The 22,753-nt window shown below is 40.4% G+C and overlaps 1 protein-coding gene across 3 annotated transcripts in view; it reads left to right on the top strand.

The window, feature by feature from the left end:
* Window positions 1–433: 433 nt before the first annotated feature.
* LOC120315173 (apoptosis-enhancing nuclease-like) overlaps window positions 434–22,753 on the top strand; it is a 49,553-nt gene continuing 27,233 nt past the window's right edge. For 2 of the 3 annotated variants that reach the window (XM_039359099.1, XM_039359097.1), the window contains exon 1: window positions 434–715. The gene's annotated coding sequence lies outside the window, so the exon portion shown is untranslated. Of the gene's footprint in view, window positions 716–3,942; window positions 4,066–22,753 lie in introns of all 3 variants that reach the window. The other variant, XM_039359096.1, reaches the window with a different exon arrangement.

Consider the following 22,753-nt stretch of genomic DNA (forward strand, 5'->3'; position numbering starts at 1 on the left):
TTGCAATTTTCCTATTTTTTGGGGGGGAGGGAAGAGATCCATGGAAAAATATTAATTTGCTACACATTAATATGTATTTCAACACAGACCCTTCTTTCTCTAGGAGAACCCAAAGGAGCTTTGCTGAGCAGCTTCAAAATGGCTGAGTGCAGGCATTGACAACCGAGTTGTCATGGTTGCATCTTTGGGACAGGGCTTTTGTTCTGAAATGGCTTTCTCTCGCTTCCACACATACACACACACACACACACACACACACACACACACACACACACATGCAGCCACTCCGCCCTCTTTGACATGACGTCATGTATGTCCGCCTTAGTGATGGAGGCCACCTGTGGGTTGAACGAGGCTTTAAAGAGACAGGCTCCAGCTGGATGCAGGGGGAAATCTAGCTGTGTGGTCTCTGTGTGCCTGTGGGAAGAGATGCTTCCCCCCCCCCCACTCCTGTATCTTTACATTCACAGATTTCTCCCCCTTTCCCATTTCTAACCAAGCTTGGTTCTGACAGCTTGGTTCATGCACGTGTTGAACCTGTCTGTCAGGGAACAAAGCGCCTGTGTGTGTTTTTTACACACACCCCGCGTGCTTGAGAAGGACAAAAAAGAAAAGAAATCTCCACCCTGGAAAGAAAACTCATCCGGGAGGAAACTTTGGGAATGAGTGATGCAACTCATTCAACCCATCGCAATGCTTTGAAATGAACCTGGAGGTAAGGTGTTTTTTTGTTTTTGTTTTTGTTTTCCTTCTCTCTCGCTTTCTCTCATTTCTTTCCGCCTCGCTTTCTTTCCCCTGGGGATTATAAGCAAGGCATTTCAATGGATGGGGAAAGACAGGAGAGAGAATCCACCTCCCTGATGTGAAGGTGGGTTAGGAAACAATTTCTTGTCGGCTGGAGACCAGGCACCCATCCATCACTCAGGGCACAGCCTCAGAGGGCTGGTGGGTTGAGTTTCACTTAAGGGCAATTTGCACACCCCATGTATACCTCCGGAAATGTATTCCAGTCAGTTGATCCATGTCCCCCCCCCCAAAAAGCCTGTGTGTGTATTTCTTGAGTTGATGTGTGTGACCATCAAAAGGAGCAGAGGAATATTCTATTTCTTGCCCTCCAGATGGGGCAGACACCAACTCCCGTAAACTAGTCAGTGGGTCTGAATATGGAGTGGCTTGATGGGAACTGCTTTCTTGAAGCCTCTGAAAGAGGTTAGTTGCTAGATGTGAGTCATTATCAGTCAATAGGATCTGTTTGTACCACTGCCATCCTCTTTTGAAGCGTCCAGGGCTTGACGCAAAATGAACAGGTGGAAAAGTTGTTGGTCTGCCTTTAATGAGTAACCAGAAAGGCATCTGGCTGCCGGCTGTCAGAAACAAGATTCCGATCCAGTTTAGTTTCACAGAGCTTTCCTTGCTTTTGAACATTTCTCCCAATCTAACTGTCAAAGCCAAACAGGTACAGTAGGAAAGGTTCTGTCTACCACTCCCCTTTTCAGCTACCACGAAGGAGTCCCAAACTTTGCTGAAGACAAATGCTTGCCTTTTCCTCCTTCCCCTGCGCTTCCCCTTTAAGAAACAAGACAGCATTAAACCTCCACCTCCTAACCAGGTCCTGAAAAAAGTTGAAGATGCAAGCAAGCTTTTGAGCAAATGCTTTCAGGATCGGTGGTGTCAGATTGCTCTCGGAATATCGGATTGTCACCATAGGGTGCCCTCGTCAATGTTGTTGACTTTCTGCTGCCGTAGCTCTGCAAGTGTGTTTTCCGTGGTTAGGTTTGACTGACTTTCTCATCCTGATGGAAGGATGGAAAGGCAGGGTGTGATTGTAATAAATGATGGAATATGAGTTTCCCCTTCACGTCCATCTCTATGGAATCCAGTCACTAGAGGTACCTTTTCATACACTCTTTGTAAATCTTATATATAAAACTGTTCTCCTTTCTCCACATTATTCCTGTATGGATAACTATTCTTTCTTCTTTGTATTTCTTTAGTCTTCAAGAGTCATTGTGGTTTAAGTGTGGATTTGGGCAGATTAAGTTGCAACTCTACCTTCAGCTACTGTTACTTTGGGCCAATCGCTCTCAGCCCAGTTCTGTTGCCCGGTGTTATTTTTGTGGGATAACGCGAAGGGAAGCAGCGCCTAGAGAAAAAACTGGAACGTTAAAATAATGATCGAATAATCTTCTGAAACTTTAAACATTTGTCCAACTATCTTGCCTTTTGATAATAAAATACCTCCTGTACAGCTGATGGTAGCAAAACTGAGTTTGCTTCTCTGCTGTTGGGTTTCATCCCTTTCCTTCACTTCGTCCCCACTTCCATTTTCTGACATCAAAGCTGTTAATGATACTACAAGATAATCTCTTGTAAAAGGCAACTAATTGCTCCTTTGCAGAACTCACTAAATCCCAATAATTGATTTCATCAATTTTGATTATAGTGTCGTGCTTTAATCTAATCTTGGAGTCTTTTTTTTTTCTTCATTTCCTTGAGCTGGTCACAATTCCTTCCTTCTTTCCTTCCTTCCTTTTTTTTTTTTTTAATATACAAGATGGGAGAAACTGCTTCTTTTGAATTCTCTGTGGTGCAAATTGAATTGGAGAACAATCACACCCTGCCTAGGAGCTAACAAAGAGGTTGTGCTGGATGTCACTGCCATTCTCAGTTATCTGATTGCTGTTTGTCAAACGGTTTGTGCTGAGGAGAATCTCAGTCCAGGGTTTTGATTCTACATTCAGTAGAAATTAGAGACATCAGTTTCTCTTTTCTTTCCTTTATGCCTACCGAAAACCAATACAGTTTCTCTGTTCACACAGAAAATAGCAGAACCACAAAACCTTCAGGAAATAAAGAGTGAAGTATCAATAAATAAACAAACATCAGGGCACTTTCCTATCTATAAAGCAAGATGCCTAGATAAGTGAATATTTCCAAGATAAATATACGTCAAGTATTGGTGTGCTGATCTTTAAAATGCTTCACTTTGATACCACCTGAATAACTCCCCCCCCCCAATATTTAATAAATTCAATTTATTCACTGTCTTTTCCCCAGACTATCTTATAATGGAAAGAAAACTGGGTTAACTAATTTTACTTTTTATTAGGTGGAAGGTATGTTCTTTGAAATGTCATTGGCAAATGATTTAAAAAGTGTATATGGTATGCTTTTGTGTCATAAGTGTTTGCACTGATGCATTTTAAAATGAATTATATGCTTTTGTGACAGGAGAGATTGCATGATCATTGGGGAAAATATAATTGGTGAAAACTCCACAGCAGAAAAGGTGGTTAATTTTTCTAAATGAATCATTTTGCAATTGTCTGGAAGTTAGCCATCTAGGGTAGGTGATGTATTGGGGTGAAATATCAGTACTTTCTCTGGAGACAGCTCTTAGACAATATGTGACTTCTAGGGATAATTGATATTATTCAGCACCATAATGTTGGACAGCTCCTTTCTGAAATCTTTATCATGTTTGCCTTGCAATCCTTAAGGGTAACTTCTTAAGAAAAATAATCTAAGATGAGATATTGCTTAGGTTATCCATTCATGCAAAACTTAGGGAACTATATGCTGCCTTGCAAAGTCTGTAGTATTGTACTTGTACCATACAATGTGCAATGCAGGTTTCATGCAGACTGGCTCAGACTACAGATAAAGGATTGGAAAGAATGTCTTACCAAGTTGATATATTCTTGGCAATGCTTGGTATTTGGCACCAAGCAGACCAAAACCTTTGGCACAGAAAAGTCTTTGCAATGTCATGTTTGATGTGGTTAGTCTTTGGGGCTTTCAACAGACATGGTATTATTGGTGAGTGTTACAAACATGTTGGCAGGGCAATAAGACAGGAGGAAGTGATGCTGTCAACACAGAATACCATCAGCCACTTTGGTGAGTATGTGTAATAAAGACTGATGCTATATTTGCTTAAAGACTAACAGAACTACTCCGGAATAAATATTTTGGAAAAGAAGATGTGGCTGGGAAAACCTCATTTCTTAGATTCACAGGGCACTGATTTCATCAGAGGAAGATGACAACTAAGTTCAGCTACAGGTAGGTTCTTTGCTATTTTTCCCCAGTTTTTCAAAAAGTAGGCTCAAGTAACTAGATGTTTCATAAAGAATACAGGACCGTACAGCATTCACTAATGTCATTTTTTGTATCAGTACAATATCCTTTGTGTATCAAATCCCTTTTAAATAGTAACTGTTTTTAACTTGAGTCAAAGTGCAAAAAGTAAGTAAAAAAAAACATGTTTTATGAGTTTTAGATATTCATTACATCTGTCTCCCTCTTTCTATCCTGGGGATGATGGGTTAAAAATGGTCTGCTGGATGTTTGTCCATTCAGGTGCTAAACAGGCCTCCTTTGTTTTAGCAGGCTTAATCTAACATCAACATTCAGACTGTGTTTTGTGCCACAATCACCTGCTGAGCTAAACCATCCTACACTGAGAAATATGCCCCCCTTTCATAATGTAAACTTCAAGAATTATGATCCAGGGAAGTAAGCAATGATGTAACCTGTTAGATATCATCCTTTGTAATAAACACTCAGCGGCTAATCAGGCATGTAACTGCCTTGGACTTAAATGTCACCTTGTAGCTTTATGAGTGGGTCCACATAACACGTTAAACTAATTAAAGTTGAACAGAGTAGCTTGATTCAATGTGGTTTGGGAACCCAGTTATCGTTTTGGCAAACTGTATGAACCAGGCCATCACGTTGTGCCAAAGCTTGTGTGCTTCCTCAGACAAAGCATATTATAGGAACACAGAAATTGTATTTTTCTGCATGTTCAATGAATTCTGCCTGTGATTTTTATTTCCCTCTGTCTTTCTTGGCAAGATGATCATAAGGGCCAGTTTCCTGAAAAATATTTATTTCATCCATTTTCTGGTGCACTGCTGACATCTGAGCTGTTCTCTAAAACATCCCTGGAAATGTAATGAATAATAATATTTGTAAGGCATATGAGAAATTCAAGCGGAAGCGCGGATTTGTTTTGCTCTAAACTGTCTATGATGTATGTGAAAGATAGAGCTAGATTTCTCTCCTCTTGTGCTGGTTTCCTGCCAAAAGGATGGTGTTTATGTTGGGAGAATCAGGAACATGACCCCTCTCCTCCTTCAATCTGGGCTAATCCATAATTAGTCCATCTATATCAATAGTCTCATTCTTCGTAGTGTGTGCCATACTTGAAAAAAAATTCAGAAGCAGAATGGCTGGCAAGAAATTAAGAAGGGAATTAAGCAAGCCATTCTTTTCGCTAAATTACCGCATGTAGCCTAGTTTACTTGATGACAAAGTATTTGTATCGCAATAAATGTCTTCTTTCTCCCTTTAGTGCTTTCTGTTCAAGCAAATGTATCCCTTATTTGCTATTTTATTCTATCAGATCCTCCTTTTTGTGAATGGAATCCTCTCTTGCCACAGTTTTATTATTATTATCGATCATCGCACAGTCAGCCAGATGTTCAGACTGGATTTGGCATTTTGTCTACCTATCGAGTCCTTACCCAGGACCTGGGATAGGCAGATGTGGATGTTTGATGGTATTGCAGGTATCGTCGCAGGATGGAAGCAGTTCCTAATAAGGCTGCCTTTTGCAATTGACTAATAGCGAATTTTTCAATTCCAATGGTGTTCAAGTGGTGCTCCAGTTGTTTTGGAATTGCACCCAAGGAGCCTATGACTATTGGTACTACCCTTGCTTGCTTTTGCTTATTATTATTATTATTATTATTATTATTATTATTATTATTATTATTATTATATTTTTAATGTTCAATTTGATTCACAGTCTGGTAAAAGCTTAACAGTTCAAGTCCTAATCAAGGATGACAATGAGGATGAGGATGATTGATTGATTATTTATTTATTTATTTATTTATTTATTTCAGGTAACTCTCATTAGTTTGGTTTTAAATTTTCCCATCTCTTGAAAGCAATCCATGCCAAACAAAGCTAGTTTTTATCCAAAGTGTTAACGCTAATTTGTTTCTTAGTTCTGCCGGTTCATTTGCATTCGCAAATCCGAATGCTGTTACGGAGCAGCGTAGCTTCAATCCCAAGTACCATGCACACCGTCCTTTATTCAAGTTTCACAAGCCTGTATTTGTAGGCATTCATATTTTTTTTTCCACATATTTTGCCCTTCTTGCTATCTGAAAAGGTCCTATGGTATTTTCTGAGTTTGCCCTTGTCCATTGCAGCCTTTCTACACAATACTAGCATATTGCTATTTTAGGTCCTTTATTTTCCATTAACATTTTTTGGCGTCATTGTGTATCATTCTAGGGCACCATCATTTACCCATTTCCAGGCTGCATCACACATGATCAAATTCTCCCTTCTCCATCCTCTGAAACCGATTTAATTCAGTTGCCTAATAAATTGTGGGTTCGTTCCTACTATTTGTGTTGTTCAGAATTCTGTGGGGCTTGGGGCCACTTATCCACCCACAATTGCAAATGTGTGTGGTTTGTATTGAGTTAAATGAAAATGATAGATAATTGAGTATTCCTAGAATCAGTTGTAAAATTAGGAAGACAGAGAGATTGATGCACAGGAAGAGAAGAGTCGGTACAGCGCATACCGTATATATATATATATATATATATATATATATATATATATATATATATATATAGAGGAAAAGAAATATAAACCTGTTTGAAGTCATTTAGTAAACTGTTGGAGGGGAGAAATTAAAATAAGGATGAGCAAGGTTAGAGAAATAACAGAAAGATGGCAAGTGTATGCGATTAAATATGCAAAAAAGGAAAGAAAGAGAGAAAGAGATAAAGAAAGAAAGAAAGGAAGGAAGGAAGGAAGGAAAAAAGAAAGAAAGAAAGAAAGAAAGAAAGAAAGAAAGAAAGAAAGAAAGAAAGAAAGAAAGAAAGAAAGAAAGAAAGAAAGAAAGCTAGGAAAGAGAAACAGACAGCATCCTAATATCACTTAATTATTTTAAAAGAGGCAAGTGGCATTCTTTCTTTCACCCAGAAGAACAATAACAGAACTATCAAGGCAATGAAGGCTTTGAGTGTTGGGAAACTGGATAAAATCATCACAATTAAATGGATTGGCTTATGTGTTTGGTACAATTTGAAATCATATCTATTATTTCATCACCATTTTCTTGCTCTAAATGTTATCCAAGGCTTCAAAGTCTAATTGCCTTCCAGTACAAGAAGCATTTGGGGAACTGACATTCTTAGGGGTGCCTTCCAAATACATAGCAGGAGGTTGGTGGTGGCATCTTTTAAAGAACACTGTTCTACTGAAAGACAAACTGGAGCAAAAGATTTGCCTTATTGTTGATTGTACTGTCACCTGTTTACACTGAGCCCAAGGAAAAGGTTGTTTGAGGTTTGATCTGCAGTACAATGCAGATTGCTTAGCTAGAACCTGCCATCCAATGAAGATAAATATGCCCCAAGGAGAATATTGACAGAATTTCCTTTTTCTTCAACACAAAGAAAAACAGGACTTTGCCACAAATTGTGTTCCTCTCTTCCATGATTTTTCTTTATGGAATCTCTTATTGTCTGATTTAACAGTGATGACTCTAGAGCTGATCTAGCTTTATTAAAGCACAGGAGGACAGGAAGAGTAGGGAGTTTTTTTCAGAGAAAACATCCTAAAACAAAACAAAGCCAAATATTTGATTAGTTTATTATCCAGGGGATTGGCTCTATCATGAGACAAAGTAGAGGCATAAAAAAGCAACAAATGTCGGGGTTTTTTTTAATCTCTTAAAATTATTATTAAAGTTTTGTACTGCCAGGCCTGGAGAGAAGTAATGTAAAATATCCCAGCTGCACTCGTGCAGAGATTTAATGAAAGAAAGAAAGAAAGAAAGAAAGAAAGAAAGAAAGAAAGAAAGAAAGAAAGAAAGAAAGAAAGAAAGAAAGAAAGAAACCAGGCACTTGTCCATCTCTGAATCACAACAATGGATAGGTGGATTGCATATTTCATACATACCTAAAAGGATTCCCCCCATTCCCACTCCCATGAAGAGTTCTGAAACAAACAGAAGGAAAGAATTTCTTTTTCATTAAAAGAAAAACAATCCTATTTCCTATCAGCAGGAAGGAATCCACGGAATGAAAAAACATTTCTTTCCGCCTGATGTACACCCCTTTCAATCCCAAAGTGTTCATTTGGTTATTTCCTGTGTTTTTTTTTCTCTGCTCCTTCCAACATACCCTCCCCCTGTAGCAGAGTTCCCAGTGCACAAGCTGCTAATTACACTAACGATGGGCGTTCTACAATGTGTCCCCATTTGTCAGTTTAGTTACAATGGTAGCAGATGGGGGGGAAAGGAGGAAGAGGAGGGGACTGGGACTACAAGATTACCGTGTCACAGTAGTAAACATCAAAATTATTGCAGTTCTTGGGAAAATGGCCATGAGGCTAACATTGGTGGAGGAAAAGTGTTGCCCTCACTTCCAAAAAACTGTCTTAAGAAAGCAGTGCCAACTTTTAACCACTCGTGTTCCTTGACAATTGTAGGTGAGCACACATTTGTTTTGTTTTAAATGGTTCCCCCCCCCCTGTTTTTCTACCAGCTCTGGCTGTCAAAACAGGCTTCCAGGCATAATTACTTGCTAATCAACAAGGCTGAAACAAACAAACAAAAAAAACCACTCCACAGTTAGGGATTAAAAAAAAAAGGCTAAAAACAGGCAGAACAGCAATTAAAATATTAAGAATCTTTCTTTAAAAAATGAGCACCCACTAGAAACACAGGTGTGCATTTGTTGTTGTTGTTTACAAAAAAGTCTTTGAAAGTATTTGGAGAACTTATAATCACTCGGGGAGTCATTGAATCCGGTGGGGAGGAATGGAAAACTCTGACTTATAGCAGGTAAGAATAGAGATCTGTTTCATTAATTGGTTCTTTTCATACTTTGTGCTAAACCTTTTTGGGGTTTGGGTTTCTCCTGTGAACACAAGAATTGTAATTTCTAAACCATGTGTAGCATGTTGTGTGCAAACCCAGACACTTGTATTATAACAAATCATCCTTAAGCAAACCAGCATGGTGTGTGAACTGAGTATGATGCCGTCTGCGTAATACTAGTTTCCCACAAAATGATAAGCCAGGAATAATGATTTTTGTACCACAACAGCTGGGTTTATATAACATGTCATAAGCAAACCAAAAATTATTTTTGTATCATGCCATAACGTGTGTGCCTAGCTACCCACAGAGGTTTGTCAGGGTTGTAGAAATGCGTCTTTTTCAGGTTATCCCAAAGGTGCTTTTTCAAAGGCAACTGGACTTCGTTTTTCCTTGAAGATGTTTCGCTTCTCATCCAAGAAGCTTCTTCAGGTCTTCTTCAGATGCTTCTTGGATGAGAAGCGAAAGGTCCAAGGAAAAACAAAGGAAGACCAGTTGCCTCTTGAAAAAAGGGCCTTTGGGCAACCATGACCTGGATGATTGAGAATCTCCACAGACATTTCTCAGGTTATCCATCAAGTTTGGGGATGGAGTTAGAACTCTTCATTCTACTACTATACTAAAGGAGTAGTAGAACCCAAGCACTCTGAAATTGAAGTGTGATATCCTAGTGGTTACTATCAGCAGTAGTAGTGATAACTCTGCAAGGCATATTTTACTTTAAGAAGTGTCATGATTGGTGTTTTTTGGTTTTTTGTTTTAAATGCACCTCGGTTGAGGGATGGTCAAGTCAGGTTCAGCAAAACAGCCATAATGGCTATCATCCTGCAAGAGATAACACGGACAGGATGGCCATATCTGTGAAAGAAGCAAGGCCCCTAAATCAAGCTTAATGAATGAAATCCCAGCATCTTTAGGCTGAGCTTGAAAAGAGCCCTGCTTCAAAATCCTTCAGAGCTTTTGCCAGTCCACAATGACGAGACCCAGCTAGATATGCCAACAGGTCTGACTCAATAGAAGGCAGTGTCCTGTACCCTTAAAGATAAGCTAATACAGAAGTAGCTACATCTTTCTCTCCAGGTCTGGAAGCAATGATAGCAACCACTCAACGCAGCTTGCCTCCCTGAACGTGGCTGTATTTCAAGAAGCCGAGAGGAATGGTACAGAGGCACTCAAAAAAATCAGATTTACCTGTTTGTTTGTTTGTTTTTTTCATTCTCCATCATCACCTGTGCTAGTTGGCTGGACCTAAGATGAGTTGGCATCCAAGGACAGTTGGACGTTTAGGATTGTTTCACCCTACTCTATTTAATTCTCAAAAAGCATTAAGGTGGGGAACTGAAGAGGAGAAGGAGATTACACACACTTTGCTACTACAGGTAGTCCTTGACTTACAACATTTAATGACCATTTGAAGTTACAACCGCACTGAAAAAAGTGACTTATGACCATTTTTCATGCTTAACGACCATTACAGCATCGCCGTGGTCACATGATCAAAATTCAGACCCTTAGCAACTGACTCACATTTATGACGATTGCAGTGTCCCCAGGTCATGGGACCACTTTTTGCATCCTCCTGACCAGCAAAACCCATTGGGGAAGCCGGATTCACTTAACAACAACCGTGCTACTAATTTAACAACTGAAGCGATTTACTTCTCATCTGTGGCGAGAAAGGTTGTAAAATGGGGCAAGACTCATTTAACAAATGTCTCACTCAGCAACATAACTTAGAGCAGTGGTTCTCAACCTGTGGGTCGGGACCCCATTTGGGGTCGAACGACCATTTCACGGAGGTCGCCAAACAACGCAGTCCACCATTTTTTTTTCCCTTTTCCTTAGCTGTGCTACTCCCTTTTATTCTATTGGCTTTTGAAAGCCAATAGAATAGACTCTTGAATAGAGTCTAATTCTACTGGCTTTCAAAAGCTAATAGGAATTGTCCAGGCTGTCTCTGCCCTGTTGAGCCCGCCAAAAGTCCCATTCTGCAAACGGTGCTGCACCAGCTGAGTAGTCCTCGACTTACGACTGGTTGAGTAGTCCTCGACTTACAACCGGTTGGGGGTCGCGGCATTAAAAAGGTTGAGAACCACTGACTTAGAGGCTCAATTGTGGTTGTAAGTCAAGGACTACCCGTAGTGACAGTGTTTTTCAAACTTGGCAACTTTTAAGATGTGCATTGAAGTCCACACATTTTAAAGCTGCCAAATGTGGAAAAACACCGAGCTAGATTGTTGATTTCAAGATACGTTTTATTTTAACTTATTAAATCCTAAAAGCTGTTTGCCTTACTCACAAAGTACCAGAACCTTAATGCACAAGAAACAACTACATCAGCATAAAAGAGAAACACCTAAAATTCAGAATGGGAAATTATGAACATTCTTCAAACTTCTTTTCTCCAGCACATTGTTTCTAACAATAGAGAGCCAGCTCTTTCTAGTCTAGTTGGTCAGAGGCCAACTTACAGGAATAGTATCCTTATTTTAGTCGTAACTGAGATTAAAAAAAAGGCAACCCTGTATAATTGACTGATCCAAGCTTACTATTTACAAAGCAGTGAGGACCGAAAAATTAATCTGTGCTTGACAAATATCTTCAGTTTCCTGAAGTGAAACACACAAATGTTTACTTTTCACAAGATATTTGCTCTTTTAGTTGTCCTTTTCTGCCCTTTTCCCATGGGTTTTTGTTGTTGTTGTTTTGGTCAAGAAGCATTGGTGATCAGATCAGTCTCTAAGACAGTGATCCCCAACCTTTTTGGCACCAGGGACCAGTTTTGTGGAAGACATTTTTTTCATGGACCAGGGGACAGGGGTGGTTTTATGTGCAACTTAGATCCCACACATGCATAGGTGAAGCCTCACTTGCTTGCCCACTGCTCACCTCCAGCTGTGCGGCCTGGTTCCTAACCAGCCATGGACTGGTACTGGTCTGTGGCCCATGGGTTGGGGAACCCTGCCCTAAGACAGTGGTTCTCAGATATTTGTTTTTGACCCAATTACCCCTGTGACCCAATCACAAATTGCTCTATTACCACCAAGATATGCCCAAATTATCCCCTTGGTATCATGACCCCAGTTTAAAGCTATTTCTCTAAATTGCATTTACAGGACTTAACTTTATTGTTAAACTTGGTTAACTGGGAGGAGGGAAGTTTAGTGTTTATGTGAACACAGCAGGCTAATTTGGAAACCAAGCCAAGTGTGTTTAGTGAGCACAGTTAAACATGCTTACAATTGTGGTACCTGTCTTTATTTCATTCTCTTTGTCTATTTATCATTGAACATCAAGCGGGTAGAGAAAGAAGGAGTGGGGAAAATGAAAGAACTTTCAAGTTCAATGCTTCTTCTTTCTTATTCTTCTCCTTCACCTGCTCTTCAGCGTCTCATCTCATTTCTCTCTCCTCCCTCTCATACTCAGCCAGTCCTGCCATCTGCCCTTGCCTATCAATGTTTAGCAAATGTTTGATTCTGTTATCAGTTTCTGGCTTGCCTTTTCACCTCCTCTCCTTCCTTTTTGAGACAGATGGAGCTTGAATCTGCTCAGAACCCAGCCTGGTTGCATTTACAACAGTCAATGGGGAAAAATGGAATTATTTATGGTCACCTAAATAAGGCCTTCCATTGTCAAGAAGTCCATGTGATGGGAAAGAGCTCCATTCTATGACAAACACCTGTTGCTTCTGAGCTTCTTTCCAATTCCTGACTCCCAACTCTCCTTGTCTTCGCACTCCAGGTACACACAGGTACACAATGCACAATATAGACGCTCCTGAATTTCTGATGTCTTATTGGGAGCAGAGGGTTCCCCCCCCCCTTCTTCACTGTGGCTTCTTTCTCGTTAGACTGTCTTCTGTCTGGCCCTTGCATCCTGAAGAGGCAGATGAAAAGAGAATGTGGTTTTCTCTCTTTGTTGGAATTTATACTCAGTGCTCTGAATAACGATACTAAAATAAAATGGTGGTCAAAGTCCAAGATGTGATTGAAGCATCTGGCACTCAGCAAGACGGTTCCTTGATGCTTAGTTATCAGTGGGAGATAGTTCTCTCCTCTGGTGAAACTAGTCAAAGATAAGGGCTGCTATCTGATTGAAGAAAATGCTTGTCCGTTAATTTTTTGCACTTCAGTTGATTTAGCAGGAACACCCATGTATTTTTCAGAGAGGAAAAAACAACAGCTGAAACAGTGGGATTAGTAACATATGTTTGCATTTATGTGACCAGTCCTTGGCATTCTTCTGAGCTAGATTATTCCTCGAAGCAAAGGTAGTGGAATATTGTCAGTTTGTAAGATAGTAACTAGTAAAAACAGACAAATGTTGGGCATATGCCATAGTGAGTATTATATTGGAGGCAAGGTTGTTGTTGTTTTTTCATTTTGCTTTGGAATCCTATGCACATTTCACATAAGCTTATCCTGGTTATTGAATCAAGCTGTTTTCTGATTCATGCAAAACACTTGAACCATAAATTCACCAATTGGTCTGTGTTTCCATAGCATGCTAAGGCACATGCTATGTGCCCGAAGGTTGACATTAACCAAGCGTAGCATGTTATGCAAATGAAGCCATTAAATCTTTGGCTAGCTGGACAAGCCAGTTGTATGAATCCAGCCCTCTGAATCAACTTTGTTGATCTCAAGGGGATGTACGGTATATCTAAGCTGCTTGAGAAACAGGACAGAGCAGTTTTTAATTCACCACGGGCCTTATTATTATTTTATTAATGAATTGACTCATATAAATCTTTGTAGAATTCCAGCCTTCTAGTGATTTTTTTTTTAAAGGGAAATTTTAAAAATGGGTACTCTGACCGACATCAAAGTTTCAAGTCTGGCTCTTGAAACTGAATCATGTAACTTCACTGATAGACAATATCTTTCACTTTCCTGAAATCACTGGGTTGGTTAACCGAAGATGGAGGAGGAATAGGGGGACAATAAGCCACCTAAATTGAGGTCCCAGAGATATATAGGCTTGTCTGCCAGTGGATCTGGCCCGGGAATTAGTAGTTCTCCCTAACTGTATTGGCCAGTTCAAAAGCAATCATTCATCCATCCTACTTCAGTTGGTTCCTCTGGAAAGAACCAGATATAAAAGAACCCAAAATGATCAAAATAGGGATGTCAAGTGAGTTGCAGCCATAAATTTATCAGGAGAAGCCTTTCTTTAGAATGAAAATGGGCACCAACAGGCTTAGAAGGTGACCTGATACAATGTCAGCTTGAGAATACTATTACCATGTTTGAACATAGTCTTGGTGGTTTGTAAACAACGTTTATAGCCTAGTATTTTGTACTAGCCCAGGTGGTTTGTAAGCCATGGCTGTGAACCCAGGCTATGGTGGTTTAGCCAACAATCTCTGGTTCAGGCAAACTATGCCTAAGCATGCCATCTGCTGTTGGGTTAGTAACATGGTTTGTTGCTGGAGTTGGGGAAGAAAGGACACCACTGATAGTTTAAACCAGCGGGTTGATCAATTTGGCTGTGTAGTCTTTCTCTTTTAGGGAGGTTTTGTCTGAAGCAGAAGACAGTGGCTTGCTCAAGAAACTACGTTCAAAAAGAAGCCATGGCTTTGTGTGATTCCAATTATTGTCTGGGAGGGAAGTGTAAAGGTTCAGCTTTGTCTATATTTGTCCTCCTGTAAAGAAAACTTAAAGCTGGAAGGAAGAAAGAATCCCAGGGCAGCTACACTCTCCTTTCATCAAAATCATGGTTGACACCCATCGCTCAAAGAGGGTTACCTCTTTGATCATCACAGCACAAGCTTTCTGCTCCAAAGATCAGAATACCCCAAACTCAAGAGAACAAACCTTGGCCATACCAGCTACAATAACCCCCAAAGTAAAATAAAATACAATCTAATTGTTTCCATAGTTACAAGAAGTGGCCTTTTGAACAAGACAAGCACCATCATTGCTGCCACAAGGTTAAGGCAGATGGGGGTTGTGGGAGGGGAAGAGAGGAGGGGGCACAAATGTGTTGTCTTTGGAAAAACCATGGCAACAGATTTTTTTTTTTTCCACCAAGAGAGCAACTGCAAGTGTCAAGGCTGTGGAGAACACATTTGGGCTTTCCAATCTCATTGCCAAGGGCTCAGCAAAGGCGACAGCTGCGTCTCCCTGTTCTTGTGTTTCTCCTCAGGGAGAATCAGGAGCTCCATCCAGCAGCCTTGAGAGCTTCCAAGCAACTCATCAAGTTGCAATGACAACTTGAGCCTTGTGAATTCTAGATAGTTTTCAACTAGGAGAAACTTAAGATTCACAGATGGAGCAAGAGATTCCTATCTTGCGCTATCTCAGTCTGGCTTGGTGTGAGCTCAGTCACTCTGGCTCACAAGCCTTGGTAATTGCGCTTGAGCATGGAGTCTGTGATATTCAGGTTTATTTAGTTTTCATCCCGCTTTTAGAAGTTACTCTTTTTTTAAATAATGTTTTATTTTTTATTTTTCCAAACTCTCCCCCATACATATACCGTGATATTTATCAGATGTTAACATACATTCTTTTTACATTCATATATAAGATACTTTTAATAAAATGAAATAAATACATACACATGACCATTTCCCCTATCACTGTATCCACACTCCTTCTTCTCTACCTTCTTTCTCCCTTTCTTCTCTTCCCTACTTCCCTCTTCTTCCTCTCCTCTTCTCTTTCCTTCACCACTTCTCCCCACTTCTCCTCTTATCCTCCAACCTTCCTACTCTCTTCTTCCCTCCTTTACTCTTTTCTCTCTCCTTTCCTTTCTTCCCTCTCATCCCTCTTCAGATACAATGTACGGGTAATGTCTGAGCAACTCCTCTCTCCAAATTTCCCTGTCTGTATTATAAACAATAAGATTAATTTTCTCTTACATTAATACTTCTATTTATCTAACCTTCTTGGTATATACTTCTATAAATATTTATACAACCTCCAGTTATTCAATGCTGTGTCGCCTGGGTCTCCCTCCTTATCTGCTCCTTTTTAGAAGTAACTCAAGGTGGCAAACATACACAATGCTCTTTCTTCCTCCCCTTTTTCTCCCACAACAACAACCTAGTGAGGTGAGTTGGGGTGAGAAAACGTGACTGGCCCAAAGTCACCTAGTTGGCCTTCATGTCTAAGGAGCGACTAGAACTCACCATCTCCTGTTTCTAAGGCAGCACCTTAACCAATATATCAAAGTGATTTTTTCCAAGTATTTTATATCAAGGCTAGTATTTACGTTCTGTTCTTTCGGAATAGGCTATCTTTTTTTTTCATGTTCAGTTGGGGTGAGCCTTTCGTGGCCAAGGGAATCCTTAGGTTTTTTTTTTCGGGAGGCTTTCAAGCTGTTCTCATGTCTCAGCACTTCAAAGATGACAGGAACCACTGGTGTTAACGTTCAGCATTGTCTTGTCCAGGGGTAGGCAACCTTGGCTCTTTTATGACTCGTGGACTTCAACTCCCAGAATTCCTGAGCCAACAATGGCTCAGCTTGGAAACCTCTCTCTTTCCCCTCAGCACGGTTGGCTCAGGAATTCTGGGAGTTGAACTCCGTGAGTCATAAAAGAGCCAAGGTTGCCTACCCCTGGTCTAGTGAGATGTTTCATTTGCAGCTGATGATAGCCAGATTGCTGAGATCATTAGCTGGCCATTCTATTTTCGAGATAAATTTCTTTTCATTGACTGGAACTTCTAGCCTTCATGGATCATGCTGAGAATTCTGGAAACAGAAAGGCAACCTGATTGGAAAAGGCTGTTCCGGTATATCAAATTTGCACTAGTTTTCGACCTGTGGTGTTGGCATAGAGGAATAACAGAATAACAGAATTGGAAAGGACTTTGGAGTTCTTCTAGTCCAACCCCCAGCTCAAGCAGGAAACCCTATATTATGCTGCACAAATGGCTGTCCCATCTCTTCTTAAAAATCACTTTTTAAGAAGAGATGGGACAGCCAACTTCTGAAGGCCAGCTGGTTCCAGTGATGAATTGTTCTCACTGTCAGGAAATGTCTCCTTAGTTCTAGGTTGCTTCTCTCCTTGATTAGTTTCCAACCATGGCTTCTTGTCCTGCCTTCTGGTGCTTTGGAGAATAGGTTGATCCCCTTGTCTTTGTAGCAGCCCCTCAAATATTGGAGCATTGCTATCATGTCACCCCAAAGTCCTTCTTTTCACTAGACTAGACATAACCGATTCCTGGATTTAAACCCGATCCCTCTGGAGAAACCCAGGTTGGAGAAAGAGGACCTAGAAAATCTATCTGCCCGAGGAAGCAGCAAGAAAGCAGTGGTGCTATAGAAAAAAAAACCCAGTGAAAACATAATGATGTCTTAATTTTGCAGATTATAGCCTAGGTTACAAGTGACGTCATACATAGCAGAATGCAGCAAGAAACAGATTCTGGAGGCTATAGTGAAGAGCTGCTTGCTTTACTAATCCACAAGCCTCTTTTCTTTCCTTCTCCCTCCCCCCTGCTGTCCCCTCCACATTTCTTTTTAATCATCTGCAGGTTGGAAAGTTAGCTCTGTATTGATGCCAAATAATTGCAGAGATAATTGGATGATGAATGTTTACCTCAGTAGAACAAGTATTGAAAAGAGGGTACCTTGTATCCACTTACCCCTGGAATTGTTCTCATCAACTGCTTTCTCACTCAGGGTTCCAGAAAAGATATTTTCTATGATGTAGATCAGAAATGCACAATGTGAGTCTCCAAGGCTACATGCAGTCCCTGAATCTCTATTATGGATTGTTTAAAAAAAATCTGATGGGGAAATGAGAAAATCCTGGTTTGGAAAATAACCATAGTTGTAGAGAAGAGCAACAAAGATGATTAGGGGACTGGAGACTAAAACATAGGAAGAATGGTTGCACGAACTGGGTATGTCTAGTTTAATGAAGAGAAGGACTAGCAGTGTTATCTAAGGGGCTGCCACATAGAAGAGGAGGTCAACCTATTCTCCAGACCACCTGAAGGCGGGACAAAAAACAACGGATGGCAACTAATCAAAGAGAGAAGCAACCTAGAACTAAGGAGAAATTTCCTGACAGGGAGAACAATTAACAAGTGGAACGACTTGCCTTCAAAAGTTGTGCTTGCTCCAATACTGGAAGTTTTTAAGAAAAGATTGGGCAACCATTTGTCTGAAATGGTATATGGTTTCCTGCCTGAGCAGGAGGTTGGACTACAAGATCTCCGAGGTCCCTTCCAACTCTGCTATTCTGTTATTAGATTCTGTGTTCACTTTAATGCTATGAAAATGACATGAAAACCATGGGTGCTCTGTCACTGGAGATTTTAAAGAAGAGATTGGACAGCCATTTGTCCAGAATGATATAGGTTCCATGCTTAAGCAGGGGGTTAGACTAGAAGACCCCCCCAAGGTCCCTTCCAACTCTGCATTCTGTTATCTTCTTTCCTTGACGGCACAGGGAGAGTGATGGAACACAAAGGAGTGGGATGGGTAAATCTCTACTCAGATGGGCCACTGCACATGGGAAAAGAGCTATCCTAGGGCAGGGGTCTTCAAACTTGGCCGTTTTATGATTTGTGGACTTCAACTCCCAGAATTCCTCAGCCAGGGTGCCTGGCTGAGGAATTCTAGGAGGTGAAATCCACAAGTCATGAAAGGGCCATGTTTGAAGACCCCTGTCCTAGGGAAAGTAGCTAAATGAGTGAGTGGGGTCATCAAAGCATGGATAGGCGGGAAGGCTTTGATGTGGACTGAAGCACTTTAATGTTTAGGTGAACATTTGATAGATGAATGTAGGACCTGGCATCTTACAAGTGAACCAACGTCTTGAAATCTTCATTTTCCTGACATTTTATTTAAGTTCTCATTTATTTTATTGTTATTTATTGTCGCATTAGGTTGTCATTTAGCAAATTTGCATCCTCCCCAAATCTACAAAGAATCTCAGAGGTTGACAACTATAACGATCAAGACATCAAACATTCATGCTAAACAAAATTAAAATATCCACAATATATGTATGTATATACACACACACATACATACATACATTCAAGTTAAAATCAATTAACTAAAATAGTCACCAGAGCTATCGTTCATTCTAAATACATCCCTCTTGCCAACACCCTTGAGAACTACAGCTGAAACGGCCTTGTAAATTGGTGCTTATTTCAGAAAAGGGGTCAAAAGCAGATTGCAAAATGTATGTGCACCAACTGATATGCGTAGAGTAGATATAGAAGTAAATTTTATAATTCAAATACTGCAGAGTCCCTGGTGTATTTATGTAATTCAGACATGAAGGCAGGACAGTGCACCAATTATGAGCAATTGACTTGGGTGCTTATTGCTTAATCTATTGATTAAGGAAGGTACAAACCCAGTAAATTATAGCCCAACTGCTAAACATCAGGGGGCAAATCCACGCTTCTTACTCTCCCTTTTATTATTGTATTATTATTTTATCATAAAGAATAAAATGCAAAGCAGTAAAACAAACAAAATGAAACAAAACATAAATATACATTCAACCCTAATGACAACAGCAATAAAAAAATAGTGTGCAAAAAAAAAAAAGAGAGGAAAAAGTGATCAACTAAATTTACATTAAGCATGTAGGATCCATCCTGACTGGATGCTGAAAAACCAAACAAACAATAAATTCTCCTCCCCTTTGTAGACATAGATGTAGATGTAGATGTAGATGTAAATGTAGATGTAGATGTAGATAGATAGATAGATAGATAGATAGATAGATAGATAGATAGATGATAGATAGATAGATAGATAGATAGATAGATAGATAGGTATGAAGAAAGAAAAAGGAGTCAACAGGTTGAGTGATATGATATTTGGTGTGTAGAAAGTCCACAAAAATCCAATCCTGTAGAATGAATGGACTTCTCCCTCAGCCTTTCATCCCTTGTGGAGAGGTTATGGGTGGGGGTGGGATGGAGATAACCAAGCTTTCTCTGATGAGTAGCATGAATGAACCAATCCCCACATCTACTCTTTAGAACACAGCATGCTTCACATCTGCAGCGGTGACATTTTGTGTCTCCTTGAGCTATCTCTGGCTCCACCTTCCCACCCATCATTTGTCCTTGGTCAGTGATACCTTCCCGCGTGTAAGATAAACTCCTTCCAATGTCAGTAGGCTTCCTTGTTAATTTGTTTTGCTGCGCATGTCATAGTCTGATGTGTAATTAGAAGTCCTGAAGCCTGTCTCATGCTTTAATTGCCCTGACAGAGGCCATGGCATATCCGCTTGTTAATTAGTAAACCACAATCTCCCAGGGACTCATTGAGAGCTGTCTTAATTGTATTTCAGCTGGAACTAAGGGATAATTACCCTTCAATACTTTGGTTGCTTTTTAATCTTTTCTTTTTAAAAAAAAAACGAGAGAGAGAAATAGGGCTTCTTTCTTTCTTTCTTTCTTTCTTTCTTTCTTTCTTTCTTTCTTTCTTTCTTTTTTTTAAACTATACTGTGGCTCCTCTTCTTGTATATTCCTTTACTGTTTCTTTTGTCAACAATACCACAAGCTGTTTTCCCTATTCTTCCTTTCAAGATTTGCTTTTCCATTATAGAAAAGAGAAATTGGAAAGGACAGTTTGGAGAAATAACAGCGATCTACTTGGAGGCAAAGCTGAAGTCTTCGCTGCAGGGAAGGAACACCTTGGCTTACAAGAAAATGAGTCTTGGTCTGGTTACAGCAGGAGCCAGCAAGCTGTGGCCCTCCAACCTATTTTTTTTTTGTGGCCCCTGGAGGAAATTTCAATCCCAGGATTGCTGAAAGTTGGCAAAGTGGATTTTCTGCAGTGGTGAAGTGAACTAAAGGGGAGGGAGGGAGGGAGGGAGGGAGGGAGGGAGGGAGGAAGGAAGGAAGGAAGGAAGGAAGGAAGGAAGGAAGGAAGGAAGGAAGGAAGGAAGGAAGGAAGGAAGGAAGGAAGGAAGGAAGGCTATCTAGCTCCTGTACTTGGTGATGTGGGCATAGAGCAGTGGAGTGTAGGAATCCAGTTTCCCACAACAGATATACTACATCCATTGTAAGACATACAAATGAACCCATTAAGGTTGCTCCTGGGCTACCAAAAATGAAACTGCATTTTATACGTGTTTGATCTATACGTGTCTTGGAATCCAAAATGTTCTGAGTCCTCTTTGGTGGAAGCTTTCGTATCCAAGCCATGCCAAGATATCTCCTTTTTTGCTGAATTGTGCTTATTACGTGGGAACAGTATGTTCCGCCATGAGCTCCCCTGGATATGTCACTGAAAGTTAGTTAAAGACACCAAGATGTTTAAAAGTTTATCTCCTATCTATCTCCCCCTGAGCCCCATCTCAGGTATTCATCCTGTAGAAAGGGAAGGTTTGGATTTTCCCAGATATGCCTGCCTGGCTAAATCTCAGAGTGGGTTTTCTGCTTGAATTGGGTCTGCTCAGTCAGAAACTGAAGACCCCTTTGTCAAGAAGGCTTTAGATCAGATTCCTTCTCAGACTTGGTATTCCTAATAGTCTGTTCTACTTAGGAGCCCTGGTGGTTAGAATGCAGTACTGTAGGCTAACTCTGCCCACAGCCAGATGGGCTCAAGGTTGACCCATTCCTCCAAGGTCAGTAAAATGAGGACCCAGATTGTTGTGGGCAATATAGTGACTCTATAAACCGCCCAGAGAGTGCTGTAAAACATGATGAGGGGGTATTTAAGTCCAAGTGCTATTGTTATTCTGTGATTCCAAGCTAGCCCATAGTTTGAAATGTAACTATGTCTATTAAGATTTGTTGTAGTGAAGCAGTACTTGAAGGAGATTTCAAAGAAGAGAATCTTCTTTCAGACTGAGTTCACATGTTGCATGCATCCGTCATAATATTTTTAGTTTGCCTTTGTCTTTGTGGGTTGGGTGAGCTCCACAAAGGATGTGAGTAAAGCATGATTTATAGCTTAGAGCAGGAAACACTCAGCAACGTTTCTGAGGCCGCTAATCTAGAGCAATTGGCCAGATAGTGAATACAGCTAGAAGTAGTTGGACAACATCTGAAATCCACAACATCTGGTCCCACCGCTGGCTTGACAGAACACAACCTATTGTGGCTTATTCTGTAAATCTTTGCTAACCTGTGTCTTGGTATAATATGTGGGTTGGTTCTATATCAGCAAGGATTCTGCATTGGCCACCCCAGAAACCAGTAAAAAGACAGGTGTTTCAAGGGAGACATTTTTCTTCCTTGTTTTATCTCTAACTAAATCGTTGAGGAAATATTTCATTTAATTGAACGATTTCCCAACACAGAAGCAGCTCTTCAGCTCCAGCTGAGCATCAACAAATGCAATTTGCCACAGACAAGGAGGGAGCAGCTGCAATGCTCTACTAAGTACTTGGCTTCCGAGGCAGCAAAGAGATCGAGCTTTTTCAAGAGATTTCTGATTCCAAACTGACCAATTATGGCTTGTTGTTTTACCTTGTTGCAACTTTGATCCATCAACAAAATGTCTGCTGCATGCTGGTTTTTTGGATCTGTTCCCTGGCGAAGGACAGAACCATAACTGGAGTTCGTATCTGGAGCATTTATAGGGAACCTAGCATTCCTGTTTTCATGGGAGGTGGGGTTCCGAAATATTTTATCCCTACAGATTCTAATGTTGCAAATGTTTTATTAGTCCTAGTTTTTCGTTAGGGCTGTTTTGTTTTGTTTTGTTTTAGCCCCAAAGGAATCTTTTCATTCTGGGCCTTTGCAGCTCCAAGGGACTCTGTTGACTCTCTCTTTCTGTAGGTGGAAAAACCTTGGGAGATGGGGTGAAAAGATGCTGGCTAGGGAACAATCAGATAAGAGACAGCATAGCCCTCATCTGGATAGTAGATGGGGTAAGAGGCTCAGAAGGGAAATTAT

Source organism: Crotalus tigris, unplaced genomic scaffold, assembly GCF_016545835.1.
Source record: "Crotalus tigris isolate CLP2741 ecotype Arizona unplaced genomic scaffold, ASM1654583v1 scf7180000019068.10715455, whole genome shotgun sequence".
Lineage (NCBI taxonomy): Eukaryota > Metazoa > Chordata > Lepidosauria > Squamata > Viperidae > Crotalus > Crotalus tigris.